The sequence below is a fragment of the Saccopteryx leptura genome, chromosome 3 (genome assembly GCF_036850995.1).
Source record: "Saccopteryx leptura isolate mSacLep1 chromosome 3, mSacLep1_pri_phased_curated, whole genome shotgun sequence".
Lineage (NCBI taxonomy): Eukaryota > Metazoa > Chordata > Mammalia > Chiroptera > Emballonuridae > Saccopteryx > Saccopteryx leptura.
The window spans coordinates 285253541-285266067 of record NC_089505.1 but is presented as its reverse complement, the minus strand read 5'-3'; the positions used below and the strand labels follow the sequence as shown (position 1 = coordinate 285266067).

At 40.0% G+C, this 12527-nt stretch overlaps 1 protein-coding gene and 1 non-coding gene across 6 annotated transcripts in view; both read left to right on the top strand.

The window, feature by feature from the left end:
* Nucleotides 1-12527, top strand: part of LCLAT1 (lysocardiolipin acyltransferase 1) — a 162703-nt gene that overhangs the window by 47318 nt on the left and 102858 nt on the right. The gene's annotated exons all lie outside the window — the stretch shown is intronic.
* Nucleotides 10552-10614, top strand: LOC136402052 (U7 small nuclear RNA). The gene has a single exon (XR_010750949.1). It is a non-coding gene; the product is annotated as a U7 small nuclear RNA (small nuclear RNA).

Genomic DNA, 12527 nt, shown 5'->3' with positions numbered 1-12527 from the left:
CTGTAATTTAAAGGTTAGACAAGAAAATAAAATACAATATGAGGTATGAGTATACTAGAACAGTAGTTTTCAACCTTTGATACACTTGGGGACCAGTGAAAATAGGAGAATTATTTCGGGGACCACTAAGCCAGAAATCCCCCTGAGCATAAGCAAATTCAATTGAGATCATTGGGTCTGTAATCTTCATACAACATCAAGGTGTTTTAACTCTTTTGCAAACTGGCACTTTCTGGCAGACCAGTAGGTGAAAAACACCACACTAGAAGACAAAAACAAAGAACAACCTAATAGATTTCTAAAATGCTCATGGGGGCTTCTGTTTCATGGATAACTATTATCTAGGCCCAGTCTTCTCATTTCATAGATAAAGAAGTAAGAGGTGGAAGGGCAGAGGAGGGGGTGTTGTATGACAGGGCTTGTAAGAGGAGGATGGACCCAAAGGGCTATGAATCCAGGGCTGAGAGGTAAGCAGTTAGCACAAAACTTGTTTCATGGGTTTTCTAAAAAATTACACGTAAAAATTTTTAAATTAATTTTGTGACAGAGAGGGACAGACAGACAGGAAGGTAAAGAGATGAGAAGCATCAATTCTTACGTGCCTTGACTGGGAGGGGGGCGCTCAGCAGACTGAGTGACCCATTGCTCGAGCCAGCAACCTTGGGCTCAAGCTGGTGAGCCTTGCTCAAATCAAAGGAGCCCTCGCTCAAGCCTGCAGCCTTGAGGTTTCGAATCTGGGTCCTCTGTGTTCCAGTCCGACACTCGGTCCATTGTTGCTACCACCTGGTCAGGCAAAAAAAAAAATTTATTTTTAAATGAGATAATTAACTGGGTATTATTCTTGACTTGTTCTTATTGTTCTGTGATGTAGTGACAGCACACTGTACTTTTAACCTTTGGCACACAGCAACCTCCTAGTTGGTAAATGAAGTTATCTGGGGTTTTTCTGCTGGATAGCACTTAGGTGGCAGATAAGTAACATCCTAGTGATTCTGGACATTTCATATAAATGAAATCATACAATATGTGGACTTTTATGACTGGCTTCTCTCATTTAATGTGATGTTTTCAAAGTTCATCTGTGTTGTAGTATGTATCAAGTACTTCATTCCTTTTTTTGTTGAATGATATCAACTGATGACTATACCACTTTTTAAATTTATTTTTCAAATAAAGGATATTTGTTTTTTTTCCATTTTTTTGACTACTATGAATAGTGCTGTTATGAACATTTGTGTATATGTTTTGGTGTGAACATGCATTTTTTTAAAGACAGGTGTATATATATATATATATATATATATATATATATATATATATGTCTAGGAGTGGAATTGCTGGGTTACATGGTACTCTCTATTTAATACTTGGGGGACTATAAGTAATTTGAACAAGGAAGTATAAAGCCAGGAGCCACGGCCAGGAGCCACGGCCAGGGCCACTATCACAGCAGCCTGGCCCATGCAGGTTCGCATCGGATTCGGACAGTCGGTAAAGAAACAATGGAGCCAAAAACTGATGGGCTGTCATCTTTAATTCTAGCTTGCACCCAGCGGGCAAGTAAAAACACACACTGGGCTCCAAAACCCACTCACATTCAGTGCTCACAAAGCCACTGACTTATCCGAGTTTCCTAGAATCAAAGGTTTCTAGCTCACCAGCCTTATTCTCCTCAGTTCCCCATCTCCTTCCTTATCCCAGATACAAACTCTGCCAAACTGGCATCTCACTCAGCACTCCGCCATCTTGGCTGCTTCTCCTGGCCACATGGCCTCTTTCTGCTCTCTGCTCTGCTCCCTCTGCTTTCTCATGCTAATCATCCCAGGAACCAAGAGAGCAAGCTCCTGTTCTGCCCCCATTTTATAGTGTAGATTCAAAACCCTTTAATCCAATATACAAAATAGGGAAGTCTCTAATACAATGTCACTTCTCTGAGGCATGATTGGATTGTACCGCCCCACATCAAAAAGGGTGGGAAAGGCTTAATCCCAAAACCAAGCCCCAGGCTACAAGGATTCTCAACACACATTAATATCATCTGGGCGACAGCCTCACGTGGGCAGCACCATCTTGAACAAAGTGAGCATAATACATTTTATCTGCCCAACAGGAAGGTAGTCTTGAATAACAGGCAGTATAATAGAGTTATATTAACCAGTCTTTCTGAAATGGTTTCATGTAGTAGTGTTCCACTTAGTGTGGGTGTATGTGGTTTTAACTTTTACGTCTTATAAGTAAACCTTGTGTAATAACAGGAAATTGTTAAAATGTAGTGAGTGTGCTTGCCATTTTCACAGAAAAAAATGACTTTTTATTTAAAAAAAATGCTTGCTGTTAACAATTAATATTGTTGGAAACAATTTGGAAGAAACAAAACCCAACAGAAATCCTGAGACTTGGAAAAACTTCCTCTTGACTAACCAATGACTGTTCAGTGGGCACTAGAAAGAAGAAACAAGGTCAAGATACCAATTGGCCTTTCTCTTTTGTTTTAGCTTGAGTGAGTACTCTTCTTCCTTTATGCGGAGGCCTTCTTTACATCTTAATTCCTCTGAATGTTTTTGTTGATTGCCTTAGCCTCTGTGATCCCTTTCTAATGAAAAGAGCGCTGAGCTGGTAATTGGAGATTGGAGGGCGCAGCCTAGCTCTGCGTTACCACTGGCTGTGTCACTTTCTTCACTGGTGCAATGAGACCACCATTTGCGAAACCAAAAGATGTTTAAAGCTTAGTGATCTTCTCTTAAATAATTTTTAATTTTTCAATTACAGTTGGCGTGCAATATTATATTAGTTTCATCCCAGTAAATCTAGTACATGTCTGACACCATACATAATCATTACAATATTATTGACTACATTCTCTGTGTTGTATTTACATCCCCATAACTATTCTGTAACTACCAATTTATATTTCTTAATTCCTTCACCTTTTTCACCTATCCTCCCAACACCCTCCCATCTGGCAACCGTCAAAATGTTTTCTTTATAAGTCTGTTTTTGTGATCCTAATTCTAGCTCTAGACTTCTAAGATTTTACAAACTGATTGTCACACAACTGGTTTTTTTTGTTTGTTTGTTAATTTGGCATTTAGCATATGCTGTCTTGTATTCTTCCCTCTCTCCCTCCTTTCTTTTCAAATTTGTTAAGTTTCTACCTAGATGGTATGCCCCAGGAGGGTAAAGATTTGTGGTACCTTGCCTGAAGATGGTTAGTATTTAATAGTGCAAATATTATGTGAGGTTTTAATGACTGTGGAATAACTCTGATTGGTATTTACTCTGTTTAAATTATTTATTTATTTTAGAGAGGAGAGAAAGAGAGAGAGAGAGAGAGAGAGAGGAGGAGCAGGAAGCATCAACTCCCATATGTGCCTTGACCAGACAAGTGCAGGGTTTTGAACCATACTCTTTTTAAATTAAATGATTGAAATAACTTGGTCAGTGCCCTGGCTGGTTGGCTCAGTGGTAGAACATTGGTCCAGTGTGTGGATGTCCCGGGTTCGATTCCTGGTCAGAGCACACAGGAAAAGCAATCATCTGTGTAAAGCCAGTAGGCATGGCCAGGGCCACTATCACAGCATCCCGTCCCATGCAGGTTCGCATTGGATTCGGACAGTCGGTAAAGATACAACAGAGCCACAAACTGGTGGGCCATAGTCTTTAATCCTAGCTTGCACCCGGCAGGCAAGTAAAAACATACACTGGGCTCCAAAACCCACTCACATTCAGTGCTCACAAAGCCACTGACTTATCCGAGTTTCCTAGAATCAAAGGTTTCTAGCTCACCAGCCTTATTCTCCTCAGTTCCCCATCTCCTTCCTTATCCCTGCATAAACTGCACAAACTGGCATCTCACTCAGCACTCCGCCATCTTGGCTGCTTCTCCTGGCCTCCTCCACATGGCCTCCTTCTGCTCTCTGCTCTGCTCTCTCCTCTAATGATAATCTCAGGAGCCAAGAGAGCAAGCTCCCGCTCCATCCCCATTTTATATTGTAGCTTCACAACCTCTAATCCAATATACAAAATAGGGAAGTCTCTAATACAAAGTCACTTCTCTGAGGCATGATTGGATTGTACCGCCCCACATCAAAAAGGGTGGGAAAGGCTTAATCCCAAAACCAAGCCTCAGGCTACAATGATCCTGCCTGCCCCTAACACACATTAATATCACCTGGGCAACGGCCTCCACGTGGGTAACTTCATCTTTAACAAAGTGAGCATAATACATTTTATCTGCCCAACAATCTGCTTTTCTAGCCCTCCCTCTTCTCTCTCTTTCTCTCTTTCTCTTTCTTCCTCTCTCATAGCCATGGCTCAGTTGGTTTAAGCACATTGGCCCTGAGTGCTGAGGATGGCTCCGTGGAGCCTTCGCCTCAAGTGCTAAAAATAGCTCAGCTGTGAGCATGGCCGGAGGTGGGCAGAACATCAGCCCTAGATGGGGGATGATGGGTGGATTCTGGTTGGGGTACATGCAGAAGGTTGTCTCTTTATCTCCCCTCCTCTTACATAGAAAAGAAGAAGAAAAAAAGAAATAACTTGGTAAATTTAGACAGGTATTTTAACTTTCCTCTTTCTCTCTTTTAAAGAGTATTCTTTTGATTCAAATAGATGTGGGTATAGTTAGAAATGAACATTGTCTTTTTGCTAACTTTTTTTTTTTAACTTTTATTAATTTTTAGAGAGGAGAGGGAATGAGAGAGAGAGAGAGAGAGAGAGAGAGAAGGGGGAGGGAGGAGCAGGAAGCATCAACTCCCATATGTGCCTTGACCAGGCAAGCCCAGGGTTTTGAACCGGCGACCTCAGCATTCCAGGTTGACGCTTTATCCACTGCGCCACCACAGGTCAGGCTTTTTTTGCTAACTTTTTAAATTACTTATTTTTTTTTGCTAGAACTTTATCCTTTGTGATTATATATATATACATATATATATCTTCCTGGGCTCTTAATTTACATATAGAAGAGTTTCAGTAAACTCGTTTGCTTTCTGATAGTCCTTGTATTGATACCTTCATTATTTCATTCTTTTTAAAAAAATTTTTTATTTTGACAGAGAGAGAGAGACAGATAGGGATAGACAGACAGGAAGGGAGAGAAATGAGAAGCATCAATTCTTCGTTGCTACTCCTTAGTTGTTCACTTACTGCTTTTTCTTATGTGCCTTGACTGGGGGCTACAGCAGCATGAGTGACCCCTTGCTCAAGCCAGCGACCTTTGGGCCCAAGCCAGCGACTGTGAGGTTATGTCTAAGATTCCACGGCCTGTGCTCAAGCTGGTGAGCCCACGCTCAAGCTGGCAACCTCGGGGTTTTGAACCTAGGTTGTCTGCTTCCCAGTCTGACGCTCTTTCTACTGCGCCACCTCCTGGTCAGGCTCATTACTTCATTCTTTAATAACACATTTTACTGGCTAGCTTTGCCTCTCGTGAAGGGATAGTAAAACATAAGCTTAAACTTCCAAGTTAACAGAGCTAAATGCTCTAACATAAATTGAATCATGGTTTTAAGTGACTGTTTTTAGGCCAAGGATCCTTGGGGTTGCTGGCATGTTTTAGTTTACCTACAATACTTTATCATTACTATCTCAATTTATTTTTTCAGGTTTTTTTTGTTTGTTTGTTTTTTGTGGCAGAGACAGAGAGTCAGAGAGAGGGACAGATAGGGACAGACAGACAGGAAGGGAGAGAGTTGAGAACCATCAATTCTTTGTTGCGGCTCCTTAGTTGTTCATTGATTGATTTCTCATATATACCTTGATGGGGGGTGGGCTGGGGGGGGCTACAACAGATCAAGTGACCCCTTGCTCGAGCCAGCGACCTTGGGCTCAAGCTGGTGAGCCTTGCTCGAACCAGATGAACCAGGGCTCAAGCTGGCAACCTCAGGGTCTCGAACCTGGGTCCTCCACATCCCAGTCCAACGCTCTATCCACTGCGCCACTGCCTAGTCAGGCTGTTTTCAGGTTTTTAATTTGTAAAATTTACTTTGAGTTTAAAGTGTGGCCAACAGTAATTTTGCCACAAGTTATGAGTTATTTTTACCTTAGCATTTAATCATTTTAACTTTGTGGGATCTTGAAAAATAGGCACAACTGGCATTACTGGCAAGCCGATTTGTTTTGGCTATACTTAAGCTTCTTCATTTCCGTCCTCCTTTTCTCCCTCCCTTTGTTCCTTCCTTCTTTCATTTTTACTATATAAGTATCAATTGAAAATATTCTCATTTTAAAACATTACAGAAAGTTCTGTTCCTCTTTGACCATCATCCTTAGTCACAGCTTCTTCCATCGTCATAGAGGTGGCCATGGTAACATTGGTGTGAATCCTTCTACACACCAATTCTGTAATTGCATACTGCAAAAAGTCCAAGATTATAATAGCTACTTATTAGTTTGCTCTGTAGTGTTACTGCCTCTAGCTATGAAGGCAAAGACATCAACAAATGAGTTTTAGAATATCAAAGACAAAATTGAGACATTTTTGCCAGTCTGTAAGAAAAATAGTGTTTTGTTGTTTTAATTTGCATTTCCTGAAAATAATGAGGTTGAACATTTCTTTATCTTTATTGACCATTTGTATTTTTCCCTATAAACTGAAGACATTGAATTGGGATACTTAAAAAGTATCTAGTTTAAATTATTATATATGTATTTTTGTGAATATTTTTGAAATATATAGAAAAGTACATATATCACAAGTATACAGTAGCTCAGTGAATTTTCGTAAAGTGAATATACAATGTATAATCATCACCCAAGTCAAATGGCATTACCAAACCCCCTGAAGCCCCCTGATGTCCCTTCCAGTCAGTATCCGTGCTCCACCTCTCCCAGGATAACCATTATCCTTACTTACAACAGTATAAATTAGTTTCTCTGTTTTTGAATTTTAGATAGGTAGACTTACATACTCTCCTTTTTTGTCTTAACTTTTGAATACATTTTCAGAATTGCATCACAGGTGAAGAGAACGATGACTATTTATACAGATAGTTTCTTCTCTCACTAAACTTCAAGAGGTTAGTGTCATTTTTGTATAACCCTTGATGTCATTATACAATTCTAAAAACTCTCAGAGTGGATGCCCTTGCCTTCTCTTGGGAGTTAGCAAACTTGTTTACTGAAAACCAGTTGATTGTTGAAAGTCTTTGCTTCATTTTGGGTAGATCTGAGATTTGATCCTATTCTGCTTTTTAACTGTCCTGTTGTTTTATCAAAATTGGTGAGCTATGGTTTTATTTTGTCTAAGTGCTCTCTAACTAGAATGCCTGCTTACCTTGTACCTTCTTTTTATTTGGCAAAGTGTTATTCTCTTTTGCTGTTTCAGGAAGATGAAACTGCCTAGTTTGTCCCTTTCCTGCTACTGTTTGTGTCATTTTCCCCAAACAGGTAACGGTGCCAGAATAAACTACATATTATCCTTTTCAGCTTTCCCTACCTGCCTTATGGATTCTTGCTTGAAATAGAAAGGTGTTTTAAGTTCTTTTTAACTTATTTTTGTTTTTTATTTATTTTGGTGATTTGCTTATTAGAGCAGTGTATCTTTTTGTCTTCAGAATATCTTGAACATAAATTCTAAAATAAAAATTTTTTTGTGTGATTTCCTGACATTATGTTTTAGGAGAAACATTTTTTAAAATTTACTTATGTGAGTAAAGATGAATAAAATCACTAATGGTGACATTCTTTTAAATTTATTTTTAATTAATAGTCTTCTTTCTAAAAGAATTTCAAGGGATTTACAATAAAAGACATGCGACAATGCTATTTAGAATATAAATAAAAGATTGTAAGAGAATAAAGAGATAATAATAACCATAATTTTTGCTTCTGGAATTGAATGCTAAATTTAGCTATGAGCCATTGTCTTTTGAGACTGGAAAGGCAAACAAATTCAGTTCTCATTGGGGAATAAAGCATACCATTTCATCAGGCGAGACAGATGTGTTTATGTTACTAAATTCTGAAAAATGCAGAAATGTTCATCAGAATCAGGTCATGCAAATAAATATGCATTCAGGGATTTAAAAATATATTGGATTTGAGATAAGTTAGTTAACTCCTAAATATTTAACTTATGTTTGTGAAAAAACTTTAAGTCAGTGTTATTGTGTCGGTATGAAGAACTCATCTAATTTATAAGAGTAGCATTTGGTTTAAATTATTTAAATAATGAACACAGTTAAATTCTTTCACCTTGTGAAAATAATCTCAATAATCAGGCTGTGATTGTTTTAGCTATATATTATAATATTTTTATTTTTGTTGCTAAGTGATCATTTTACAATAATTTTTTATTTCATATGCATATATGCAATAATTGATGTAAAGCCAGTATCCATGGCCATCATCACAGCCACCTGGCCCATGCAAGTTCGCATTAGATTTGGACTGACAGTAATGAAACAATGGAGCCAAGAACTGGTGGCCCATTAGCTTTAATCCTAGCTTGCACCCTGCGGGCAAGTAAACACACACACTGGGCTCCAAAACCCACTCATTCAGTGCTCACAAAGCTACTGACTTATCCGAGTTTTCTAGAATCAGGTTTCTAGCTCACCAGCCTTATTCACCTCTGTTCCCCATTTCCTTCTCTCTGCACTCTCCTCCACGTGGCCTTTCTCTGCTCTCTGCTCTAATGCTAATCTCAGGAACCAAGAGAGCAGGCTCCCGGTCTGCCCCACTTTATAATCTAGAAACCAAAACCTTCAATATACAAACAAGGAAGTCTCTGATACAAAGTCACTTATCTGAGGCATAATGGGATTCCTCATGAGAGTGCACCACCCCACATCAAAAAGGGTAGGAAAGGCTTAGTCCCAAAACCAAGCCCCAGGCTATAAGGATCCTGTCTGCCCACAGCCTGCCACCAACATACATTAATATAAAATCACGCCCATCCCAAGCAATCACCTGGGCTACGGGCTTCCATGTGGGCAGTGCCATCTTTAACAAAGCGAGCATAAGATATTTTATCTGCCCAACAATTGACATTAGTTTTTATGCTTTTATTATATGTATTTGATTTTGCCATGTGAATCAAGGTCAACATATTGCTTATTTAAGTTATGGCGTCATCTTTTTTTTTATTTTTATTTTTTCGTATTTTTCTGAAGCTGGAAACGGGGAGAGACAGTCAGACAGACTCCCGCATGCGCCCGACCGGGATCCACCCGGCACGCCCACCAGGGGCGACACTCTGCCCACCAGGGGGCGATGCTCTGCCCCTCTGGGGCATTGCTCTGCCGTGACCAGAGCCACTCTAGTGCCTGGGGCAGAGGCCAAGGAGCCATCCCCAGGGCCCGGGCCATCTTTGCTCCAATGGAGCCTTGGCTGCGGGAGGGGAAGAGAGAGACAGAGAGGAAGGGGGGGGTGGAGAAGCAAATGGGCGCTTCTCCTATGTGCCCTGGCTGGGAATCGAACCCGGGTCTCCGCACGCCAGGCCAACACTCTACCGCTGAGCCAACTGGCCAGGACCATTATGGCGTCATCTTGGAAAAATTATAAACTTGTTTCATATATTTGTCTTAACTGATTTAATTAGTGATTAAAACAAAGAGATCATTTTAACTTGGATTAATTAAGGTGTTCTTAAAATTTTTATAGTTAAAATAGTTTTAATTATAAAGCAATGCATGTTTATTTTTCATAAATATTACAGTTATATAGTAATAACATGAATTAAAAATTAAAAGCTCTCTGTTTCTTCCATTTCCACCAGGGATGTAATCACTAAAAACATTTTTGTTGTTGCTAACATATCATATAATTAGAATAAATCATCATAATTATAATGTATGGTATATGGGCAGACTGGCAAAAATGTCTACATCTGTCCATTGATAGAATATTTTAAGTCTTTGATTGTGAACACCTAAGTAGTCTGTCTTTAAAAAATAGACTATTTCTAGCCTGACCAGGTGGTGGCGCAGTGGATAGAGCGTCGGACTGGGATGCGGAAGGACCCAGGTTCGAGTCCCCAAGGTCGCCAGCTTGAGCGCGGGCTCATCTGGCTTGAGCAAAGAGCTCACCAGTTTGGACCCAAGGTCGCTGGCTCCAGCAGGGCGTTACTCGATCTGCTGAAGGCCCACGGTCAAGGCACATGTGAGAAAGCAATCAATGAACAACTAAGAAGCCGCAACGCGCAACGAGAAACTGATGATTGATGCTTCTCATCTCTCTCCGTTCCTGTCTGTCTGTCCCTGTCTATCTCTGCCTCTATAAAAAGAAAAAAAAAAAGAATTGAAAAAAATAGACTATTTCTAGTACCTTAGAAACCTCTTATGTCTTCCCACCATGACAAGTATTATCCTTTAATGTTACTCATTATTTTTCTTTGAAATTTTACTATAGATGTATATATTCCTAAACAATAATTTATAATTATTTTTTAAAACTTGAGAAGTAGGTACCATAATCTATCTAACATTGCCACTATTAGAAAAAGACTCTCGGAAGCACAGAGTCTCTGCGTGATAGTCTGACGTCAGCCCCCAGAAGGTTGAGCAGATCCTTTTCTGGGGAAGGTAGTGGGCAAGTTTATTCATAAATGACTCCTAGAAGTGCTTACAGCTCTTTTTGAATTTGTCTAGTAGGTCTTCCAGTGTTTGCCGGACGGCCCCCCCCCAAATAAAAAAAAAAAAAATGACTCCTAGAAATCCACTGTCAAGGGCTCCTAACAGTTAGGGCATCTGCTGGGACTCTGTAGATATTAGTAGGATCCTTTTAAAACCTCAAATTTAAGATCAATGGCATATCACTTTCCCCACTGAGTGCATATGAGGTAAGTAGAACAGAATAAAGACCCATTGAATTAGGATACTGGACATTTGACCAGATTATTACTACCTAAAGATTTTTTTTTTTGGACAAAGACAGAAACAGAGAGAGAGGGACAGATAGGGACAGACTGGAAGGCAGAGAGATGAGAAACATCAATTCTTTGTTGTGGTATCTTAGTTGTTCGTTGATTGCTTGTTCATTGATTGCTTTCTCACATGTGCCTTGACTAGGGTCTACAGCAGAGTGAGTGATCCTTTGCTCAAGCCAGCAACCTTGGGCTTCAAGTCAGCGACCTTTGGACTTAAGCCAGTGACCATGGGGTCATGTCTATGATCCCAGCTGAAGCCAGTGACCCTGTGCTCAAGCCGGATGATCCCAATCTGGCGACCTCGGGGTTTCAAACCTGGGTCCTCTGCGTCTCAGTCCAACACTCTCTCCACTGCACCCCTGCCTGGTCAGGCAGATTTGTTTTCTGACAGCACCCTTGCAGCGTTCAACTTTCAACTTTGAGTTTCTGCAAAATTACAGATAACTCACAGGTCATGCATGGACCTTTCGGTTGCTCATGAATAGTTGACCTTTTAGGTGTTAAATATATAAATATCAAGAGCCTTCCACAATGTGCCTGCTAAATAGTAGGTGCTTGAAAGGTAGGCCTTTGAGAGTACGTTTCCCAACTTGCTCACCTGGTTGAATGATGTGGTGGCGAGCATTGGGCTGTGAGTGGTAGAGCTAGCGCAGATGATTGTGGCTCCCAAACCTTTCTGACACCAGCATCTGTCAATACTGGGGTTTCTGTCACGTGTCCATGCATGGTCTGTTTTAAAGGGCAGAGAAGCTTTTTACTCTTAAGGCTTTTATTAAAACTAGTCTGTATATTGATTGAGTCTATGCTTACTGTACCATATTACTTTTAACACTTATCACCAAAACATGAGTCATATACCTTAAGTTTTTTCCCTGCCCTCTCCTGGCTTGGGTGCATACACTCTGTCCCTAGGACTTGTGCCCTTCAAATTTCCTGTAGTTCCCTGATGTACACCCTATACCTCAGTACTAACAAGTTACAGTTCCCTGCTTAAGCCGTGCTGTTTCAAATTTCTGACTCTGCATGTGTTACTGCCTGAAATAATCTCTCTCAAACCCTCATCCTCCAAGAGTCAAATGCCTTCCTTAATCCTTTTTAGCAGAATTTATCTGGCTTTCCTTTGATATACTCTTAATACCTGTTGCATACTTATTTATACCCCTATCATAGCATATATCACATTGAATTACAATCATTTCTTAGCTTCAATATTAGACTATGAGAGCAGCACTAGTTAACATTGGAATTATGTGAATAAAATAACTAATAAGATTTTATGAAGCAAAATGTGTTTCCTTCCTGAGCAAGGATCTATATAAATAGCCCCAATGGATTCAATTAATCCTTCTCAGAGAGTGTCCGCCCACATTGTCATACTCCAGGAATAATATATACAACTCAGTTAGAAGCCCAGGTGGGCTGTGTGTTTTGATTCTTGTATGGTACTCTATTTTTTTTTGCCTTTGTTTGGTATTGTGATCATTTGAACTATAGGTGGTTAGACAGCACTGGCAAGCATCGGAATCGGAATCACATTATGAGCTAGGAAGTTAGTGGGTGAAGAGCTCTTGTTAACTCATTGAAGGGAAAGTGGTCTTAATGGGAAAAAGTTCTTAAGTTACACTGAAGTGCAGGCATAGCTTTTCAATATGACCAACAGTTTGGG